This window comes from Heterodontus francisci, chromosome 8 (assembly GCF_036365525.1).
Source record: "Heterodontus francisci isolate sHetFra1 chromosome 8, sHetFra1.hap1, whole genome shotgun sequence".
NCBI classification, from domain to species: Eukaryota; Metazoa; Chordata; class Chondrichthyes; order Heterodontiformes; family Heterodontidae; genus Heterodontus; species Heterodontus francisci.
Window position 1 is genome coordinate 96,939,625 of NC_090378.1, and position 9,242 is coordinate 96,948,866.

At 43.5% G+C, this 9,242-nt stretch overlaps 1 long non-coding RNA gene across 1 annotated transcript; it reads left to right on the plus strand.

Moving 5' to 3' along the window:
* The first annotated feature begins 499 nt into the window (after nt 1–499).
* LOC137372578 (uncharacterized) lies at nt 500–6,407 on the plus strand. Its single transcript, XR_010975446.1, has 3 exons — nt 500–527; nt 3,168–3,244; nt 5,707–6,407. It is a non-coding gene; the product is annotated as an uncharacterized lncRNA (long non-coding RNA).
* Nucleotides 6,408–9,242: the final 2,835 nt, after the last annotated feature.

The following is a 9,242-nucleotide window of genomic DNA, read 5'->3' on the forward strand; positions in this document are numbered from 1 at the left end:
AAAATTAAAAAAGTTGGAGAGAGGGTGCCTCCATTTTGAAGCATCCGCTCTCTCATTTACCCATCAAAGCATCCTGCTGCTGTCTTCAAACGGAAAGGCCTCTGATTGCCCTCCATTTTTGATAGACGGCCCACCTTCCTTAATTGACCAGCAAGCCTGTACTCTGACCATTAATTGGCCATGCCGGGGAAAATCACATTGGGTGATTATTTCCTGCACAGTGGGCTGGATTTTATGCCGCTGGTGGGGGTCCCGAAGCCAGGCCCAAAAAATGAGGGGAACACCGTCTCGGCCCTTTGGAGGATCAACCCTCCCCCAAACCCGGCTGTATTTACCATGCTTTGGCAATTAACTGCCCAGTGCCGGGATCCCCATCCCTTTAAGGACAAAGATCCCGCCTCCAACAGCTGCCGGCCAATCAGAGGGCCAGCAGCTGAGCTGTCCCAGCAGTGCCACCTGGAGTGATGTCCACTACTGGAACTGCAGCAGGCACTTGAAGAAGAGCAGCCATGGAGTCTGGACTGCAGGTAAGTGGGGTGGGCTTTCCAGGGCCTCTCAGGCAGGGGGTTGGGTGATACAACAGGGGCAGCCTTTGCCGCCAGGGGCCCTCTGCGGGTCACAGATTGCCCATGGAGGAGGGCCCCCTTCCAAGCCCACACGGAGGCCGCTTTGAGTTACTCGGTGGCCTCCTCACATGGTGGAAGCACCCTCTCGCTGCTGGTCAAATGCCAGCGGCAGCAGGAAGAAGCCCTTAAGTGGTCAATTAGTTCATCCTGGACTAAATTCGAAGGCGTCGGGAAGGCGATGGGCACTCCACTCCCCTGCATTCCCATACAGTTTTATGGCCCCCCCCACCTCCATTCCAGGCCCTAGGGGGCCCATAAAATTCAGCCCAGTGTGGACTTCTGACCCCCATTTGAGCCTGACAGCGGGGGGTCCTGAAGCCCATTGGAAAAATCCTGCCCTATGTGTTTTTCAAAAGCTGATGTTCTATGAGTCAGCCAGTAGGTGACAGACTTTCCCAGTATAGTTTGCACAATCCAAATTTAACAGCTGGTGTCTTGTGGAGACACTGGGGCTCCCGGTGCTGGGTTGAAAAGTCAAGGGAATCCCCACCTCGGCTTTTTAGCACCGCCTTGGTGCAATCCTCCATTGCTCTGGAGGCGAACTTTCTGGTGCAGGTCATCTCTGCCTTTTTGAAGACGGGGATCCCGCCTCCAAGAACTGCCAGCCAATCATAGGGCCGGCAACTCAGCAGTATCGGCAGCGCCACTGCAGAGGCCTTGGACACAGGCCCAGCGCTGGAGACCCGAAACTCAGGTAAGTGAGGTGGGGTCGGTGGGGCCAGTCACCAGTCTGGAAGGCCCCGGCAAGGGGAGGTGGTGGTTTGGATGTGAGAGGTGTCCATGAGGTGGAGGTTTTGCCGTCTGAGGATTGACCCTAACCCGAAGCCCGCAGGGAGTGCGCCTCATTTTAGAAGGCGCCCCCACCACCCGTCTGGCAGAGGCACCCCTTCCACCGCTGGTAAAATCCCAGCGGCGATGGGAAGAGGCCCTTAAGTGCCATTAATAGGCCACTTAAGGGCCTCAATTGACCTCTGGGCGGGAAGGCTGTTGTCAGCCTATCCCGCCCCCAGCAAAATCGCTTGGTGGCAGGCCGGCGACAGTCTCTCCGCCCCCCCCACCCCCCGTCACGATTTTATGGGCCCCCTAGCCTTCGACCCCACCAAAGAAGGGCTCATAAAATCCAGCCCTAACATTTACTAGCCGCAGGTTGGATGCTTTAACCAATTAAGCTTTCTGAACTGCCAGTTTGGTCAATGGAATCTTTTGTTAAATGGGAACAGGCAGGTTTTCAGTCTTGTGAGGAATATGTAGATCGGATTATGGCTTTTATTGCATTTATTTATTTTTGTAATGTTTTTCACTTAATGCCTCCTGTGGCCTTCATTTTGAAGCTGGACAATATGGGAGTGTCATGTCATTTCTTGGATTGCATCTAGGATGTTTGCGCCAGTTCCAAGGTTTGTATTTGGGCAAACAAGGGACTCCCGAAATCTGTTTATCTCAAAAGACGATCAAGGCAAGTTTGTCAATTGTTGCTCATCCCAAAATATTGCAACGCTATTTAATTGCAGATGATATTTTGTGGTTGAGATATTACCTAGGAATATTGTGCACTTGATTTACCATGTTGAACAATGGTGAAATCTGGTAATGGGTAACCCCAAGTGCAGCATTCATCTGCCCCAATGGTTGATTATTATCAGTACATGGGGAATGTTAACTTTAGCTCGGACGTTGACTTCTGGGATCAGACCGAGAAAGCACAAAGCGTGTTCTGGTCTTTCTTGTATTTCTTCAATGACAACAGAATCCCAACACAGGCTATGTTTGTGGCACAAAAAAGACTTGTCTTAACAGTTCTCATTTACCATAAATCCATCTAACCCATCTTCAAAGTTGATATGGATTTGTAGTAAAAATGGAAAGTGGCTTGAGTGAGGGAAAGAGGGTTCCACCATAAACCAACCTGTCACTGAATATCCCAGGACAATGATCAACCTGCCATGGTATACTTGATAATATAATACCATAATTGGGCTGGTCCCCAGTACTCCTGAGCATGGTTAATGATTGCCCAGCCAGCCTTTATCATTAATGGTATATCTGTCACTGAGCTTGATGATTGTCCACGCTTGGCTCCAAGTAACCCAATGCCCATACAGATAAGGCAATCCAGCAGGACAAGCAGTGCTAAACTTATTAGTGCTCTGCACTGATAAACTGAGTAGTTTGGACTGAGTAAATTCCAGCAGTGTTCTTTGTGCACATTTGGGAATTTCCAAGTTTTCACTCTGCTAACCTACACCTAAGCTCTCTGGAGATGGGTGGGCAGTTTTTGTCATTTTTTTTTTTCTCATGCGGGGAGAATATAAACTCCACATTGGAGAAACAGAAACTGCATAGAAGGTTTTTCAGTAGCACTGTGCAATTTATTCTATGGAAATTTGTATTGCAAGCCAATAGATGTGTGGTTTTTATGCCAACAAAACATTTCCATCTCGTTTACATTAGCCCTGCAACGAGGAACTTTGCATCCTTGTTAGGAGTTCAGGGCTTTTAGGGATATTGTTACACTGTGTCATTTTCACTTATATTCTGTAGAATCCTGCCGTAATGCCACTGCTGGCTAATCATTATGCATTTCTACACTTGAGGAACGACCTTAATGGGAAGGTCAGGTAAGCAATTAATCACCACTAACATGCTCCTTTTTGTGTACATATGTGTATACATAGTTATATAATGCTTAATGCCATAAAAGCACTTGCATAACAGCAGTCCATTTTGAGCCTGAGGAAAGTCTAATCGTGTTTAACAATATTTCCAGAATGAAATCAAAGGCATTAACATCTGAGGTAAATGCCCTGCATGACTCTCAACATTAAGTTAGAAGGTTGCGGGTTCAAGCCCTACTTCAGAACTTGAATATATAATCTAGGCTGACACTTCAGTCCAGTATTCAAGGAGTGCTGTATTGTTAGAAATACCAATTTTCAAACAAGACGTTAAACTGAGGCCCTTGTATCAGTTCAGGTGAATACGAAAGATGCCATGTCATTATTCAAAGAAAAGCAGGTCATCAACCCGGTGTCTGGCTAACAATCCCGCCTCACCCAATATTATCAGAATCATTTGAATTGGCCATCCCTCTCATTGTTGTTTATGGGACCTTGTTGTGCACAGTGAAGGCAGGAATGTTTGATCTAGCAATGGTATCACGGTATTACCAGCTGGGGCGATTATTGAAACATTTCAGCTTTATGAGTAGCAATGTGGACTTTCCCGTACAGCCAATGTAGTCGCTCTGTATCTTAAGTATTTGGAATTGACTATTCTAGGAATGAGTCTGCTGGAAAATTCCCCAAAATCACAATAATATCTCTATTGCTGAAATATGGATAGTCTGTTGTATTATTTGTGACAAGAAATGTGAAATGTTAATGATTTATTGACACAGAACTGCAGAAACTGGCCGATCCCAGTTGCCCACCTGGCCAATCCCAGTGCTCCATTGTGAAGCTGCAATAAATAAAAATTAAGTAGGAGATAGAAAAAAAAAGAATAAATGGGTAAGTGAATAGAGCAGGAATATGGGATTAAGAATACTACTACCATGTGAGGAATAAACATCAACATGGACTTCTTGGACTGAATGGCCTGTTTCTGTTGTAATTTCTATGTGATTCAGACCCTGGGGATTGTTTGTGGAAGGGTTATGAGACTGATCCCTGGTGATGGAGGAATGAACTTTGAGTCAAGATTGATAATGTTTGGCCTGTTTACCCTCAGGAGCAGGTGAAATTTCCATGGTCCCTCGCCCACGGTGAGACAACCTCTGTCACGTCAAACTCCCTCATTTCCTCCATTCTCCCTCAACTTCCAACAAAGGATGGAAAAGGCTTGAGGGGCTGAATGGATACCTAATATTCCTGTGTCATAGGCTCGAGGGGCTAAATGGCCTCTTCCTGTCTCTGTGTAATGTCTCGAGGGTGCTGAATGACCTCCTCCTGTCCCTGTGTGTAGTCTAATGTCTATAACATGATGTGGAGCAGTGACAATCTCTCTCTGGTTACCCTGCCCTTGTCAAAAAAAAAAAGAGAAAAAAAAAGATTGATGATGTTGGGCTTGTCAGCCTTAAAAGGAAATACCTAACAGATTAGTTTATAGAGTTATAGCTAAGGGATTAAACAACAGAAGGGTAAACCCAAGAAGTTGCTTTGTTTTAAAGTGTGACAGGAAGGGGGCACAGATTCAAACTAGTACCAAGAAAATTAAGGATTGATGTCAGGAAGTTCTTCTTCACACAAAAGGTGATTGATATAAGGAATAGACTTCCATGTAGGGGAGGATCCCCTCTTGGACAGCTATCAGATGCTAAATTAGATGAGATTGGGGCTGGGATCAGAAGGGAATCAATGCCTATCCAGTCTCACTGTCTTTCCTGTATTTTCTGCCCCAGCCAGGACTGACAATGGCCATGCCTTCCCTACCCACTGCACTAAATGGTGATGGGGTCCCCAAGAGTGTTTCCCTCCCTTCTGCCTTACTAACTGCCGCTTCCTGGGGTCATCATGGGGAGGATAGCTGCAGGTGCTGGAAAATCGTGGTAATGGCCTTGAGGTCCCTCCATGGAGACAGAACTTTTTGGTGGCCTCTGGCCCCTATTTAACCTTCTTGCGCAGGCCTCAGTTTCTGACAAGGCCTACCAAGATGCAGTTCTCCAGACTTTCAGGCCCCTTCTGCATTTTTGACTGCCAAGTCAACTCTTCTGGTGGGATTTTGTGGCAGGGAAATAGCAGGCTTCCTCTTGATGACAGGAATCATTTATTTTAATTCATTTCATGGGATGTGGGCGTTGCTGGCATGGCCTGCATTTGTTGCCCATCCCTAATTGCCCTTGAGAAGGTAGCAGGAGCCTGCTATGCGTGGTCATGAGGGACAAATGGATAATCCCAGTCTTAGTGTCCTACTCCATTTCCAAATGGACAAGTGTCCAAAGCGCAGAGCTGTCAATAAATTGTTAAGATTTACATAACAGTACACCGAGGACGCATTTACTCATTTGAGTGTAGTCTTGGTTTGTGGGCAGCCATTGTGTATACTCATCTGTCATTTACCTATTCTTGTTTTGACATGTTAGATACAAATTGGAGATAGAGCTGTTTGTATTGTCATGCAGGCCCCACCTGCCAAGAATAAGGCACACATTATTTCGCCACATGAAGATTAAAACTTAAAATCACTGCTGGGAAGAAAAGAGGGCCTATTACAAGGAACTGCCAGGCCCCTCGCTGGAAAGACATTTTTTACATTGGAACAAAGGACCCAGTCCCTGCTTCTCAGAAGACCTGGTCAGGCCAGTTTAGTCACATAACTAACTGACTGTTTGAATTTGAACTTGCCATAGTGTGTTTGAAACTCAGAAAGCTGTTTGCTCCTGGACTGAGAACACCTCTCTCCTGTCTGCTCTCATCTCGCTTTCACCAGCTTCGGAAACCATTGAAGACATATGAGCCCCAAGAACGAAAAGTCTCCTATGGTGAACAAGGTTTAAGAATAATACTGGGCTCCAATGAAAAGCAAGACTACCTACAATCAAAGATAGAGCGAGTTCGAAGCACAGTAAAACCCCTCTATTACTAGGAGCTGGACCTTTTAAAACAGTTTCATATCCAGTTATAGTCTATTACAAGTTAGCATAGAATTGTTCATTGTACAAACTACAAAAACCCCTCTTCAGAGATTGCCTCAAACCTCTCCATTTTATTTTTCTTCTGCTCTTTTCTGTCCCTATTTGCATGTGCATATCGCGTATGCGTGTTAGCGTGGGGCCCGGCATGTATTCGTAGGTGTTAACTGAATTAAATTTAAACTTAAACTCTAATAAAATTTCACTTTTCTTCTTCAAACCTAAGAAAGCCTGCTTATGCTCATTTCTTTGCCTTATAATTGGAAAGTGGTGAACAAGGAGTCATTGAAGGGGGAGCTCAAAACACAGTGTGTTTAAAAATCAAACCCTGTTACAATAAGACCAGGTGAAGACAGTAAAAGACCCCTAGACACCTTTCTCACATGGTCATAACAGTATTAATTTAACCATCAATCATTAGTCTGCTGGTTGTCATATGATTAAAAACAATTGGCACGTCTTGTTTTTAAGCCAGCCAAAATCCATTTCTTAAAAGTTGCTCCAACCTCCAAAATGGATGAGGACAGGGAGGAAGAGGAAGGTACGTAAAGTGTTAAAAAGCTCCCTTTTCTAGTTCTGATGAAAGGTCATTGTCCTGAAACGTTAACACTGCTTCTCTCACTCCAGATGCTGCCAGACCTGCTGAGTATTTCTAGCATTTTCTGTTTTTAGTTAAAAAGCTAGACCTTGATGCAAATTACAAATAGGAAAAGTAGAATAAAGATAAAGCTTAAAAATAAAAATAGGGCAGAGAATGGGAAAGATGCAAAAGGATCAGAGATGCATTGAGGGGATGGGGCACAATTAAAGCATTTAAAATAATTTATTTTTGATTCTATTTATTTTCAAAATGTTTAATATTTGCAGTCAAAGGTTAATCCTTCAGTAGCAAATGTGTCCCTGACATATAGTATTGCAATATATTAAAGCTTATTTAAACATAATAGTACCTAAAAATTACAAAACTGCCTCAGCCAAAATACACTCTAAGGGATTAAATAAATAATTTTTATGTGAAATGATAAGAATGGAAAATAGGCGACAAGTTTAGATAGAGGATTTGGATCGGCGTAGGCTTGGAGGGCCGAAGGGCCTGTTCCTGTGCTGTAATTTTCTTTGTTCTTTTGTATAATTAGGAGAACTAAAAAGTGCATCTGAAACCACAGACCCGAGTAATGAAACTTTACCATTATTAACCTATGAGCTGTCAAACCATCTTGAAACCTTTGAGTTTGTGGTGGTGACAGAACTTTGGTCTTCAGTATTTACAAAAATAAGTTTCAAGACATGCAGTCAGTCATTAGAAATTATGGGAAAAGGTTTAATAATGGCTGCTGACACCATACTAACATGTTAAAGACTCAAGTTAAATGTTAAGTTTAACAAATCATACATCCAATACAATAGCCCACTCTATGGCATGCTCTGAAATACCATAACTGTTTATGCAAAACATTGACCTAATACACAGTGAAATACCATAAGAACTTAGCTTCATTCAATTGTTTCAAATGACTATTCAGGCCCTGAGGTAGGACGATAGGGCCCATTTGATGTTTGGGCCAAAAAATGGCCTGTGCTTCCAAATATACCCTCACTGGTTGAGTGATAGGCTGATTTGCATAGGCAAGGGCGAATTGCCATAGAATAGGTAATCTCTTAAAAGGGCCGCTTCATTCTTAAAAGGGAGTAGAATTTGTTTGGAGGCTTTGTTTTGGGATAGAATGGCTGGAGAAGCACCCAGAACTGACCCCTTTCAGCAAAGGAGGTGACCCTGAGGAAAGTGTTGACTTTTGGAGCAAAAAAACCCCCTCCAATTCAAGTTAGTGTACAGAAATAGTGGCAGAAGGAGGCCAATCAGGTGAATGCTTTCTCCTCACTTCATTGTGAATTAATGTATGGCCACAGCACAGGGGAAGGACAAAACACCTGTCTCATGGCGCTTTCCATAAGGTCTAGTGAGGTCAGTTTACGTAGATCAGTGTGAGGCGACAGCGGGTTTTGTGGAAGAAACAGCTTTTGTGGAGTGGGGAGCTCTTTACCCAGCATTTACAGCCTAGCTAGAGCCATGTAAGCATTCAATTCCAGAGAAAGAGCAGTTTCCCTGCCCCTATGGATGCTGGGAAAAGAGTACCCCATTCCATAAAAGCCATTTCTTCCACAAAAGCCATTTCTTCCGCAAAACCTGCTTCCACCTCATGCTCACCCACATGCACTCACCTCACAAAAGTGATGACTCCAGGTAAATTTGGGGACAGAAAGGAAGCGAATTACAAGGGGAAGCATTAGTGATCCCGACTCAGTGATAGTTCCAGATACTGCAGCTTTACCAAAGGCTGTGTCTCGCCTTTTACATGGTAAATGGACTTGGTGCATTGAAGTAAAAACAAAAAATGCTGGAAATACTCAGCAGGTCTGGCAGCATCTGTGGACAGAGAAGCAGAGTTAACATTTCAGGTCAGTGACCCTTCTTCAGAACAGTTAACAGCACTGAATCCCTTCACTTATAATTAAAATTTTTACAGAGAGTGAAATAAATGATTGGAACATACACATGGGATTAAGGTAGAAGCTGAAATATCATAAACTAACTTTTAAAAATATTATTTTAAAACGATGTGAATTTTTAAAATCATAATTGCAAAATTTGATATTCCACAAATGTGAAAATTTTTAACCTAGTCAAAACCCACCCACTTGTACAGAATTAAAATCGGGTCCAATGAGTTTTATTATCTCCTTCTGAATCTGGAAATATAACTTGTGCTATTTAATACATGAGGTTCAGAATAAAGCTAAATTTATTAACACAGGATCTGAAATAATCACATGTGTTGATAGCCACTGAATACCTTCTAGCTCTGTATAGGTAGTACAACAAAAGACTTACGATAGCCTTCTGGACCTTAAGCTGTTATCTATTGTGTGTAATTTCAATTTTTTTTTGGTTTTGATCCAGTACTGCGAGTGATATTGGGGGAGGGGAA